Genomic DNA, 11,199 nt, shown 5'->3' on the forward strand with positions numbered 1-11,199 from the left:
ACTCACTCACTCACTCACTCACTCACTCACTCACTCACTCACTCACTCACTCACTCACTCACTCACTCACTCACTCACTCACTCACTCACTCACTCACTCACTCACTCACTCACTCACTCACTCACTCACTCACTCACTCACTCACTCACTCACTCACTCACTCACTCATTCATCTTCTTCCGCTTATCCGTTCCGGGGTCGCGGGGGCAGCAGCCTCAGCAGGGATGCCCAGACTTCCTTCACCCCAGACACTTCCTCCAGCTCTTCCGGGGGGAATCCTGCTGATACGAGACTCCGCTGCTCCTCTGGCCCCTGGATGTGATCGTCGTAGCAGTCGGAGGCTGCATAGAAATTCCAGAGTGGTCACAACTATGTTCCCGGAACTGCTGAATTTTGCCAAGTCTAGTATTTCCTGGCGGTGACATAGCGTGTCGGAGTAGTTTCGCTGCCAGTTTCTGTCAGAAATATGCAACCTATTTGTATTTTTTGATATAAAATTCACTGGTGCTATCAGACCCATTGCAGCTGCTGCCGTCCTGGGCGCCGCCATCCTATGGAAGTATATTCTACCAAACTCAAATATCCTTTCTTTTAGTGCTTAATTTATATATTTCAATTAATATTGCCACCTATATGTACATGGTTTATATAAATAATGTCCATTGGACATTTGTTAAATTCTATTATATAAAGCTGTTAATTTTTTAATGTGTACGGGGATGCTTCAATGTGGAATGTAAATTACTATACATGATATCTGATGAGTTCGACCTGAAGTGTTGGAGTTTGGTCCAGGCAATGATATGTATTACCATACCAGACAGCGGGCTGTATGCTGGGTGTTCTTGTGATGCAGTGATGACAGGAAGTGAGCGCTGCTTATGCTTACCTGTTGAATTTCAACACATGCAGCATGATGAATGATGAGTTGATTTGCTCTCAAGTGGGCTTGCAGCTGCACTCTCTTTTCAGCTTTTAGGAAAGGAACGTATATTATTACCTTGAATTCGACAAAGCCAACTTAGTTTAATAATCAACAAATTTACTGTGACATTTAAAGTGCATTGGCAGGATAAGCAAAGTACACCTGGATATTCAACTCTTCATTTACATTTCTATATAACTAAATTGTATATGATACTATTCTAGACAAAACATGATTATTGACTGAATATCATTTAGAAACAATTTACTGTGCCTATATTATACGATATTGTAAGTCTGCTGTTGTATCTTCACTGGAAACGTATTAAACTTCTTATACTTGTTTTGAATTGTTTATTAAAGGAGCATGAGGCTCCTTTTAAGAAATTAGACTCATTAGCGCCACCCTTCGCCACGACGGCCGTTGGGGGTACTGCAGCCAACAGCGAAGCCGGCACGGGAGAACAGGGAGAACGGGGAGAACGGGGAGAACAGGGAGAACGCGCATGCAGCGTCATGTGACGTCACATCCGCAGGACAGCGCGGGAAATTCCGGTCACAATTGCAGCACATTTTGCAGCACACAGCCTGTTCAAGGCAACGGAGAGATACGGTAGAGGGCTCATTCTTTTTGGTTTGGAAAGCTTCATCTGACATTATTACTAGAAAACTTAAAACGTATACAAATTTTTTTCATAAATCCTGCCTCAATCCTGCCTCATGCTCCTTTAAAGTAACTTTATCACAAACTTTTAACCCTGGTTAAAAATCCACTGTCAGATTTATAAGGAATTGCCTTTCACTTACTGAAGCTGTTAGGATTCTGGTGTGTGTGTGTGTGTGTGTGTGTGTGTGTGTGTGTGTGTGTGTGTGTGTGTGTGTGTGTGTGTGTGTGTGTGTGTGTGTGTGTGTGTGTGTGTGTGTGTGTGTGTGTGTGTGTGTGTGTGTGTGTGTGTTCCTGTTTACCTGGAGCTGATCATCTCGTCAGGGAGGCTGGTGTTATAAGGAGCCATGGAACATCTATACTTTGCTGGATGATTGCCATTTTCTAGCTGACGCTCTTGTGCGCCTCTTGGTTTCTTCTAGGAAAAGCTCATCTGTGAACTGCCAAGCACAGCCTGATGTCCTCGGCTTCGCCAGCCTCCCCCTCGTGTCAAGCTCTCGCCGGACTTCTCTTGACTGTTGCACTCTTTCTGGAGCCCCAGTGTTCCCCATGGACCAAGGATCCACCAGGACCTAGCTGCTCCCTTCCTGCTCTCATCGCTCACCGTCAAAGCAGTTCAGAGGTCCTGATCAGTGCAGGTCGATTTCACCAATGACTTATTCTGGTTTACACCTACAATAAAAAAACGTTTTATTTTGTCTCTATGGTTCTGCACGTGGGCTAGGAAACTGCCACCCATCATGACATAATCACCCAGCAGGATCACCTCAGGACTCCAGTTTTGAACAAAACCTTCAACGTCATGACCAACTTCGTTACACTCTTTGTGAACAACAAAAATATTCTAACCAACTCATGGATCACCTTACAGGTCTCTGTCACGGACTCTTCCAGAGGCTTACCATAACAGGATTTCCTGCTTTTCCAGCCAGAGCAGCTGCCACACCACGGCAGCCTCCACCCATAGCGTGGTCTGAGAGGAAGAGCTCTTCAGTAGGCCCGAACAAAGTTTGGTGAATCGCCAAGGTACTTTTGACTCATTCATTGTTGACTTCAGACTTTTGGTAAAATGATCTCTGCTTCTGATATTATTCGTAAAATTTGTTAAAAAAAATAAATAACTAAAATTTTATGTCTTCTCACCTCAGTCCCCCAGTGTTGGGCTACTCATGGCTTGTGCTTCATAACCCGCATCTAGACTGGAAAAATAATAGAGTTGAGTCCTGGAGCAATAATTCTCTACTTGCCTTCAGTCAGCAGCAACATCCCTTCTTGATCCTCTCCCTGAGGATTCTCCAATTGCTCTCACCAACGTATCACAAGGTTTTTAGTAGGTCTAAAGCCCTCTCTCTCTTCCTCCCCATTGCCCATATGAGATTTGCTCCCCAGTGCCCCTCTTCCTTCTGGTAGGTTATATAACCTGTCAAAACCAGAAAGAGAGAGAATGGAGAAATACATCAGTGAGTGTGTAGCTTCTGGGATTATTCGCACTTCCTCTTCTCCTGTTGGGGCAGGGTTTTTGATTAGTCAGCAAAAAGAATAGTCACTCAGGCCCTGCATTGATTACAGGGGGTTAAATCAAATCACTGTAAAGAACAAATACCCTCTTCCACTTCTTACAGCAGCTGAACCCGTCCACAGCTCTCATTATTTTACTAAACTGGATCTCTGCAGTAGAAGGCTTTCAAGACCTCCCTTGGACGTTTTGAATACTTGGTTATGACCTTTGGACTTGCTTACTACCGCTCCTGCAGGTTTTTAGTCTCTTGTGAATGATGGTCTCTGGGATTTTTTATTTTTTTTAATCAGTTTGTTTTTCATATATCTTGATGACATTCATCTTTTCTAGAACACTCCCGCAACACAAATCATACGTCCGTCAAGTGCTCCAGCGACATCTCAAGAATTGACTTTTTTTTTTCTAAAGCTGAAAAGTGTGAGTTCCATGCATCTTCTTCTATCACCTTCCTGGGACACATCCTGAATAGTGGGCAGGTGAAGACATACCCCAAGTAGGTTGAACCAGTCATCAACTGACCCAAACCCACTTAAGCAACTTTAACGCTTCTTAGGATTTGCTAACTTCTACCGCTGGGCTAACAATTGCAGCCAAACTGCCCTACCTTCACAGGTCTCATCTCTACAAAGAAGTTCGCCCAAGCCCCTATTCTCATGCAGCTGGACTCTACCAAACAGTTTGTCCTCGGTTGATGCCTCAGACGCAGGAGTGGGTGCAGTTTTTTTTTACTCCTTCTCACCATTTTATTTCAAGCAGAGCAAAAGTATGTTGGTGACCGGGAACTCCTTGCCATCAAGATGGCTTTCGAGGAGTGCCGCCACTGGTTGGAGGCGGCTGAACATCCTGTTATTGTATGGACGGACTATTAGAACTTGTCCTACCTTCAAAAAGTCAGACACTTAAAACGCAGGCAGTCACAAAGTCACTATTCCTTTCCCGCTTTAACTTCATCTCATACCGACACGGTTTGAAGAACACCAACCCAGACACCCTCTCTCACCAGTTTACTCCTGACCTTGAACCTTCTGTGTCCACCATCATTCTATCCTCCTGTGAGGTTGGGGCCCTGTCATGGGAAATAAGGGATCAGGTACTGGAAGCCCAGCAGTCCGAACAGGATCCTGGTACCGGACCCCCAACCAGATTTTTGTCCCTTCTTCTGTCAGGTCTTACCTTATTCACTGGACTCGCATGCTAAGCTTTCTTGTCACCCTGGAGTTAATTGTACCCTTACCCTTATCAGATGGAATTTCTGTTGGCCATCATTATACAGGGTTGTTAAGGATTATGTTCTGACTTGCTCTATCTGTGCCCGCAATAAATCCCCTACCTAACCCCCCACTGGTCTGCTTCAGCCTCTGTCCATCCCCAAACACCCTTGGTCACATTTCTTTAGATTTTGTTACCGGTTTGCCTTATTCTAAGGGTTTACCAACATTCTTACTACTATTGTCCCCCGCACTCCCCCAAAGCTTGCCACCTTGTCCCGCTTCATAAGCTTCCTTCCTCTATTGAGACAGCTCAGTTCCTCACCAAGCATGTATTTCGTTTGCATGGCATCCTTTGTGAAATCCTCTCTGGCAGAGGGCCTCAGTTTGTTTCTCAAGTCGGGAAGGGCTTGGTTCCACCTTGGGAGACAAGGTGGCCCTCAGTGCAGGGTTCCATCCACAAACTAATGGAGTGTATGAATCAGGCGCTTGAGGTGACCCTTCGCTGTTTGTTTTTCCCATCCATCCTCTTGGACTGTCCATTTACCCTTGGAGGAATACGCACATAATTGTCACGTTTCCTTAGCTACAGACCTGTCTCCATTCGAGTCCTCCATTGGGTACCAACCATCTCTAGTCCCATCTGACGAACAGGGAAGTTGTCTAACCGCAAGCCTCTGTCCTCAGTTTCACACCATCCATCTTGAGGATACATCCTTTGTTTCATGTGTCCTTGATTAAGCCGGTGTGAGTGAATTTTCTTTTCACCTATATCAAACTTAATTTACATTGCTGGCATACAAAAGTGTACAATCCATTAAAAACATTGTATTTAATGGTTATAAAAACTTAAGTGAGAGAAATATATGGCCCATTCTCTGTAGTTTTTAGGATGTTATAACCAGTGTTGCTAGATACCAAATAATCATAGAGCCAGAAATCAAATCATAATTGCATAAAATGATCATATTCTACAACATCAAATTAGAAACAAGTTTGCTAATGCCTTGGGGATACGGAGGCATGTCTGTGTGAGGGAGAAAGTGAAGATAAAATAAACAAAACGTGACAAAACACCAGATCAATTCAGAGCAAATTAATCTGCTGAATTTCATTCCAAATAAGACTAATAGTGAATAACATTCTTGAAGAAATCCTCTTCTTTCTTAGAGATTGTGAAATTACAATACACTTCTGACTATTGATCGTGCAGAGGTAAAAATTACAACTACGATCTTACATCTGGAAACACTATAACCAATTAAACTGTAGAAGTTACATGTACAGTGCAGTACGAGTTAGCCCGTCAGCTGAGCAGTGACGTTGTTAAAAACACAAGTATGCTGCTGTTCCACTTGTAGAAAGAGAGACGCATTCACCTTGACCTGTTTTACGTCCCTTATCATTTGCACCAGTGTCTCATCAACCCTATTTGAGTGTGTAATTATGTACTGGGTTGTCTTTCCTTTCATCCCTGTTTGTCTTTACTATGTTATGCCCTGGTTTCTGCTAATTTTCTGGTTACTTTGTTATTATTGCTTTATTTGAGTTTTCTCTTTGGATTCCATGCTTATTGCAGTGTTTTTTGTTAATTAAATCCTGTTTTGCAAACTCCTGCCTCCAGTCTCCTGCAATTGGGTCCTGTGTTTCCTGGACCCAATCATGAATAGAATAAAGGCTTACCATATCTGAGAATTTTGAACTGATGTGACTTGTAGCCCAGACAGCATGGAGCATCGCTTCAATCACAATTAAATAAACATTTTAATAAATATTTCATGAAATAGTATAAATTGGTAAAATCCTTATTATACAAATAACAACTTATTTATTTCATGGCATGTCATAATGGTGTAATTTATTCATTTCCTGACACTTATATTTCATCATGGTGTATTTTTTTTATTAGTGAGACCTTTTATTTTTGTAATGCCACATTTACGCATTTCATGACACTTATTTTACATTGCTACTTTTATTTCAGGGCTCTTTGTATTTCAATGCCTTACATTCAAATGATGGGGCCATGCTTTCCATGTGGGTTTGGCCAGAGTCGTGAAGTTAAGCAGATCCTCATGAAGGACAGGAAAGCCGGAAGAAAAAAAGGAAACCGTTATAAAAACATTCAACGAAGAGGAAGAACAAAACACTGCAAAAATTTGGGCGAACTTGGACTTTTACTGAATGTTTCAAATTTGACTACTGTAAAATGTCTGAAACTAAAAGCATCTCAGACTTATTGAGAGGCTGCCAACCACCTTAATGAAATGGCAGCGTGTCACCCACCTACTACAGCCAGGAATCCCTTTCCGCTTCTACTGTCGCCAACTCCATTTATCCTGACTGCAGGCCAGTGCATTGCCATTGAATAATTTTCATAATTAAAATTAGAATGGTATATTAATGATTAATTATTTTTCAATGATGCTGGGCCAATGCAGGACCAGCCAGGGGTGGCTCCCTGGATGCGTGATTCATTTGCAGTCTAGATGTGGAGCAGTGGTAAAAGTCTCCTGACCTGGCTGGAGCTGGGAAGGTCTGCTGCATGAAGACTGGCCGCCTGAGAGTGCTTTGGGACATGGGAGCAGGGGCACCACCTTAGATGCTGATGTAGATGCTAAAAAAACAGATGAGAGAACGAAACAATTTAAATCTGCCAATGTGGAGAGTAATGACCAACTAACAGAGACATTAGAACACATCAAGTACAACCAGAGCAACAAAAGGAATACACAAAATAAATGACCACTGCTCATATTGAGTTTTTGTTTGAATGAGTAGTAATATTGGCTCAATTTGTACTTGTAAATGCAGCCTTGAATCAACACTTTCAATTAGCTAAACATGCAATGTCAGAGAGCAGTCATTGGGGAAAAGGTTGGTTACACTGAGACAGATTTGCAAACAGAAGAAACAATTATTTAACTGTCTTTTTATTCTTTTAGCAAGAAATCTGTTAAAAGCAGAGTCAATTAAGCAGATGGCAGAGAGCACAATTCAGGTGTTACAGCTTAAATGTATTTTCTCTGACACCTTACTACAGAGATCTGGTTTTCAGTGTCCCCGTCTTGGTCAGCTTATTAAGCTTTGGCCTTTAGAAGAAAACAGTGTGATAATATTAGAAAATAAAGCAAAAGCGTGTTAAAAAAAGAAGTATTTTTTTGCTTTTGTTTTGTTTTTTAACCCTGCAAACAAAATGTTATTCATCCTAGCTGAACTGGAACAGCAGCTCAAGTTTCAATGGTCAATGCTGACATCCTATCCTAAATTTTTGTTCAATATTTTATAAAAAATGTTCAAAGAGGAGCCTGTACCAGCTGGCATACAATAAGAAGGGGACAATTCGCCAAGCCATCACAATCTGAAAAAAAGAGACAGACATGTCGCTTTGCACTTTTCATCAGTCACTCTATTTTGGACTTCTATGCCGTTCATCTCCCTTTACAGGCCAGGTTTACCTTTTGCTCTCCCCTTGGATGCTGCAGTGCTGCTCTGGCAGATCACCCATCATCCACAGTGAAAATGGTCCTGTACAAAGAATCTAATTCGGTGTTGGATAAGCCAAAAAAAAAAAGAATGCCACTACATTATTCACCAAACTCCATTGGCTACACAGGCCACCTAAATCAAATCAAAGTTATTAATTATCTTCTACAGAGTGATTTTGGGTCCTGCACCCCTTGTCGACCTCTCAGGAACGACATCTGGTACTGCCATCCACACTCACAAAGTAGTCTCATTATTCTCATTTGTGGCTACCAAATTATATCAGTGACGAAGTGTGACTCTTTACCATGAAGAATCCCTTGAAGATGAATATATTTCAGACTCCCTCCTTTCCAGACATTTTTCCCTAATTCACAGTTACTTTACCTTTTTTTCCATTTGTGCCATTTTGTTTTAAATGAATTGGGCTCTCAATGCTGAGGCCAGGATTTCTTACCACTCAGAAGCTCAAATGTTGTTTGAGCTCAATTACTCACAGCTTTTTAACTGTAGTTATTATATTAACTACTGTTAAGGAGCCGTTTTACAGATAAAGAACATAATCTTTCCAAAGTATACCTCAGAGGATAAATGCTGGTGGCACCCACACTGATGTTTGACAAGAAGGTTAGCGCATTATGAGAACTCTTCTAGCAGGGTTTCGTCCAGCCAGTTTATTGATATTCAGTCAGAGCAAAGTTTGTTTTAGTTTTACAACTTTTTTTCTAAATCACTGATTACAACATGGGGGGGCGGCAACAAAACACTTCACTTGAAAAAAATAAGGAACTGGCAACAGACAGCCATAAGACCAGTTTAATAAAGCCGTATTATCAGAATTTACAAAGACGATAGTCTAATGTCTAGCTAATTACTGCCTCAGTTTAAAATCCATTATCCACACTGCTGACAGTCCATTCTAGCTTCTTAATCACAGTCAAAGAATATATTGTAAATAAATAAAGAGTTTGGTCTCTGTTGTTTGACACAATGTAGGTGGGCAGTTAAGTTGATCCACTTTGGAAGGATGACTCTAGGCCCCTTAAGAGGAAGAAAGCCGGGTTGCCTAAGTGATATCTGCTCCATGGATAATTCAGTGCGATTTTCAAGCACAAGGTCACTCATTGTCAGTATCTGACAGAGGCCCATTCAGAAGAATGAGATGAGCTCAGAGAGCTTTCTCCTTCTGAGGCAGCAGCTCTCGAATCATAATTATCTGGATGGCGCAGGCCCTGCGTGACATTGTCAGGGAATACAAAGCTGTAATCTCTCCCCCCCTTCTTCTGTAATGAATTAATGCCAGTGTTGGTGAAACAGCAATGCATCACATGGACAGATAGATTTTATTTTAGAGCCACTAATGGTTCCATCTTGGGAATGGCTCTGAAAATCTCCACTCTACATTGACTATGTAGAGCGGTATGACCTTTTCACCGGAAAGTTCTATGTATCTAGTGGAACAAAACAGTCAAGCTTTCCATCAAATTTTTAGAAGCAATGTCAAATTTTGTCAGAATTGCAATGAGTTTATGGAAAAAAACATATGAAGTTACACTGTAAAAAACAAACTTTACCCTGCACTGAAAACCAAACAAAATTTGAATAAAAGCTTGCTTTTTACCCCAGCCTACAATTTATATGTGGAGAACCTCTGAGATATATATTGGCCGAAGATCAGGGTCCCATATAGGGATGGGAATCGGTTCAGAACCGGTTCCCAGTGTTTCAATTCCTTAAAATCGTTTACAAATTTTGAAAACAATTCCCTTTTCGATTTCAGTGGGCACGAATAACATCATCACACACGTGTAGCTAACGCACATTGCGTATGTTGCGTACGTTGCATAGCATGGTGCACAAGCCAGCAGTCAATAGTAAACATGGTGCCCAAGCAATACAAATGCTCGAAAGTCTGGTTACATTGCAGTAAAAAAGTAGACAACAGGGCAATTTGCAATTCTTGTCAAGTGGATATTTCGTCAAAGAGTTAGGGTTAGGGTTGCAGATTTGCAAAATGCACAGTTTGATTGTATTTGACTTGATTGTAGGCCTATTTGTCCTTGGCTGACAGTTTTATTTTTGAGTGCTCAATCCATATTGTGGCGGACACAATTACGGACCTGCACCCAGCAAGATGGTGGGAAAAGGGGCGTGATCACGGGTTTATATTCTTGCGCGTTACTCGCCTTCTGTCTGTTCTAATTCCATGTTTGGAATAAAGGCTAGTTCTCCAACCTCTGGAGTCATGTTTCATCCTGCTACAATATATACTACTTTTAAAAAGGAAACTTTTAATTTCTATTACAAAAATGTTGGACATTCTCGTGGAATTGCCACAGAATAATTTATGTTGTATGTAACCCGGGTAAAAGCTACATTTAGGCTAGTAAAAGTATATTGGTTTTATACAAAATGTTATAAAAAATAATTTATTTTTGTTTTATGTTTTCATTCAGTTAAATAAATAGTTAATTTAAACGTTTAAAAACATATTTACAAAAATTAAAAATGAATAATATGTATTTTATTTACAATATGTTACGCGATGTTTCCCTGTCCGACTGTCTGTGAAGGTAACGGGAGTTCTAGGTGAGTAGTGAGGAGGTGGAGTTGAGAAATGAGGTAGTTTGGGGATGCCTAGGAAACAAGCTAGTAGAAGAAGAGTCTATGTATAATTGTTTAAGACTTCACGCCGTGTTTGGTTGATGAGGCTCCACCTGTTACACAAGTGATTTGTATAAAGCAATGGTTTCAGAGCAAAGCTTGACTGCTGTTGGAATAAAGAGATGACCTGCAGGCTGCGGTAGGCCAACCACGCTTTAAGGCTGATTTATGGTCCGCGTTACACCAACGCAAAGCCTACGCCGTAGGCTACGCGGCGACGCGCACACTACGGCGTAGGTTCTGCGTCGATTTAACGCGGACCATAGTTCAGGCTTTATCCCTAGTTTGCAATGAATCGTTACCGGACCGGATAACGAAAGAGACGGAGCCCAGATAATACTCTGTGTGCCCGTGTCACTCAGAGAAATCATGGCAACGCTGGAAACGAGAGAGGAGTCGAGCTGCAACCTGGTGGAGGAGAACCGGACCATACAGAATCGGACCGGGCCACACTGGTGGGGTTAAGGCTGAATTATGCTTCTGCGTCAAAACGACGCCGTGTCTACGGCGTGTGGTTTTTGTACACGCAGAGGACACGCCGTCACATGCGCCGTCAGTGACGTGCACCTCCCGAAAATTGTAACTACGCGTCGAGGAGACGCCGTCCACACGCAGACCGAGAGGGCTGTGATTGGTTCGTTTGAAAGCGAAGCATTTCCGGTTTCCGGTTTGAAGCAGTAGTAAACTTCCAGGGCTTTTTTCTTCGTTTATGTGTGATTTTTTTTGTTTTTGT

This window comes from Cololabis saira, chromosome 2, assembly GCF_033807715.1.
Source record: "Cololabis saira isolate AMF1-May2022 chromosome 2, fColSai1.1, whole genome shotgun sequence".
NCBI classification, from domain to species: domain Eukaryota; kingdom Metazoa; phylum Chordata; class Actinopteri; order Beloniformes; family Belonidae; genus Cololabis; species Cololabis saira.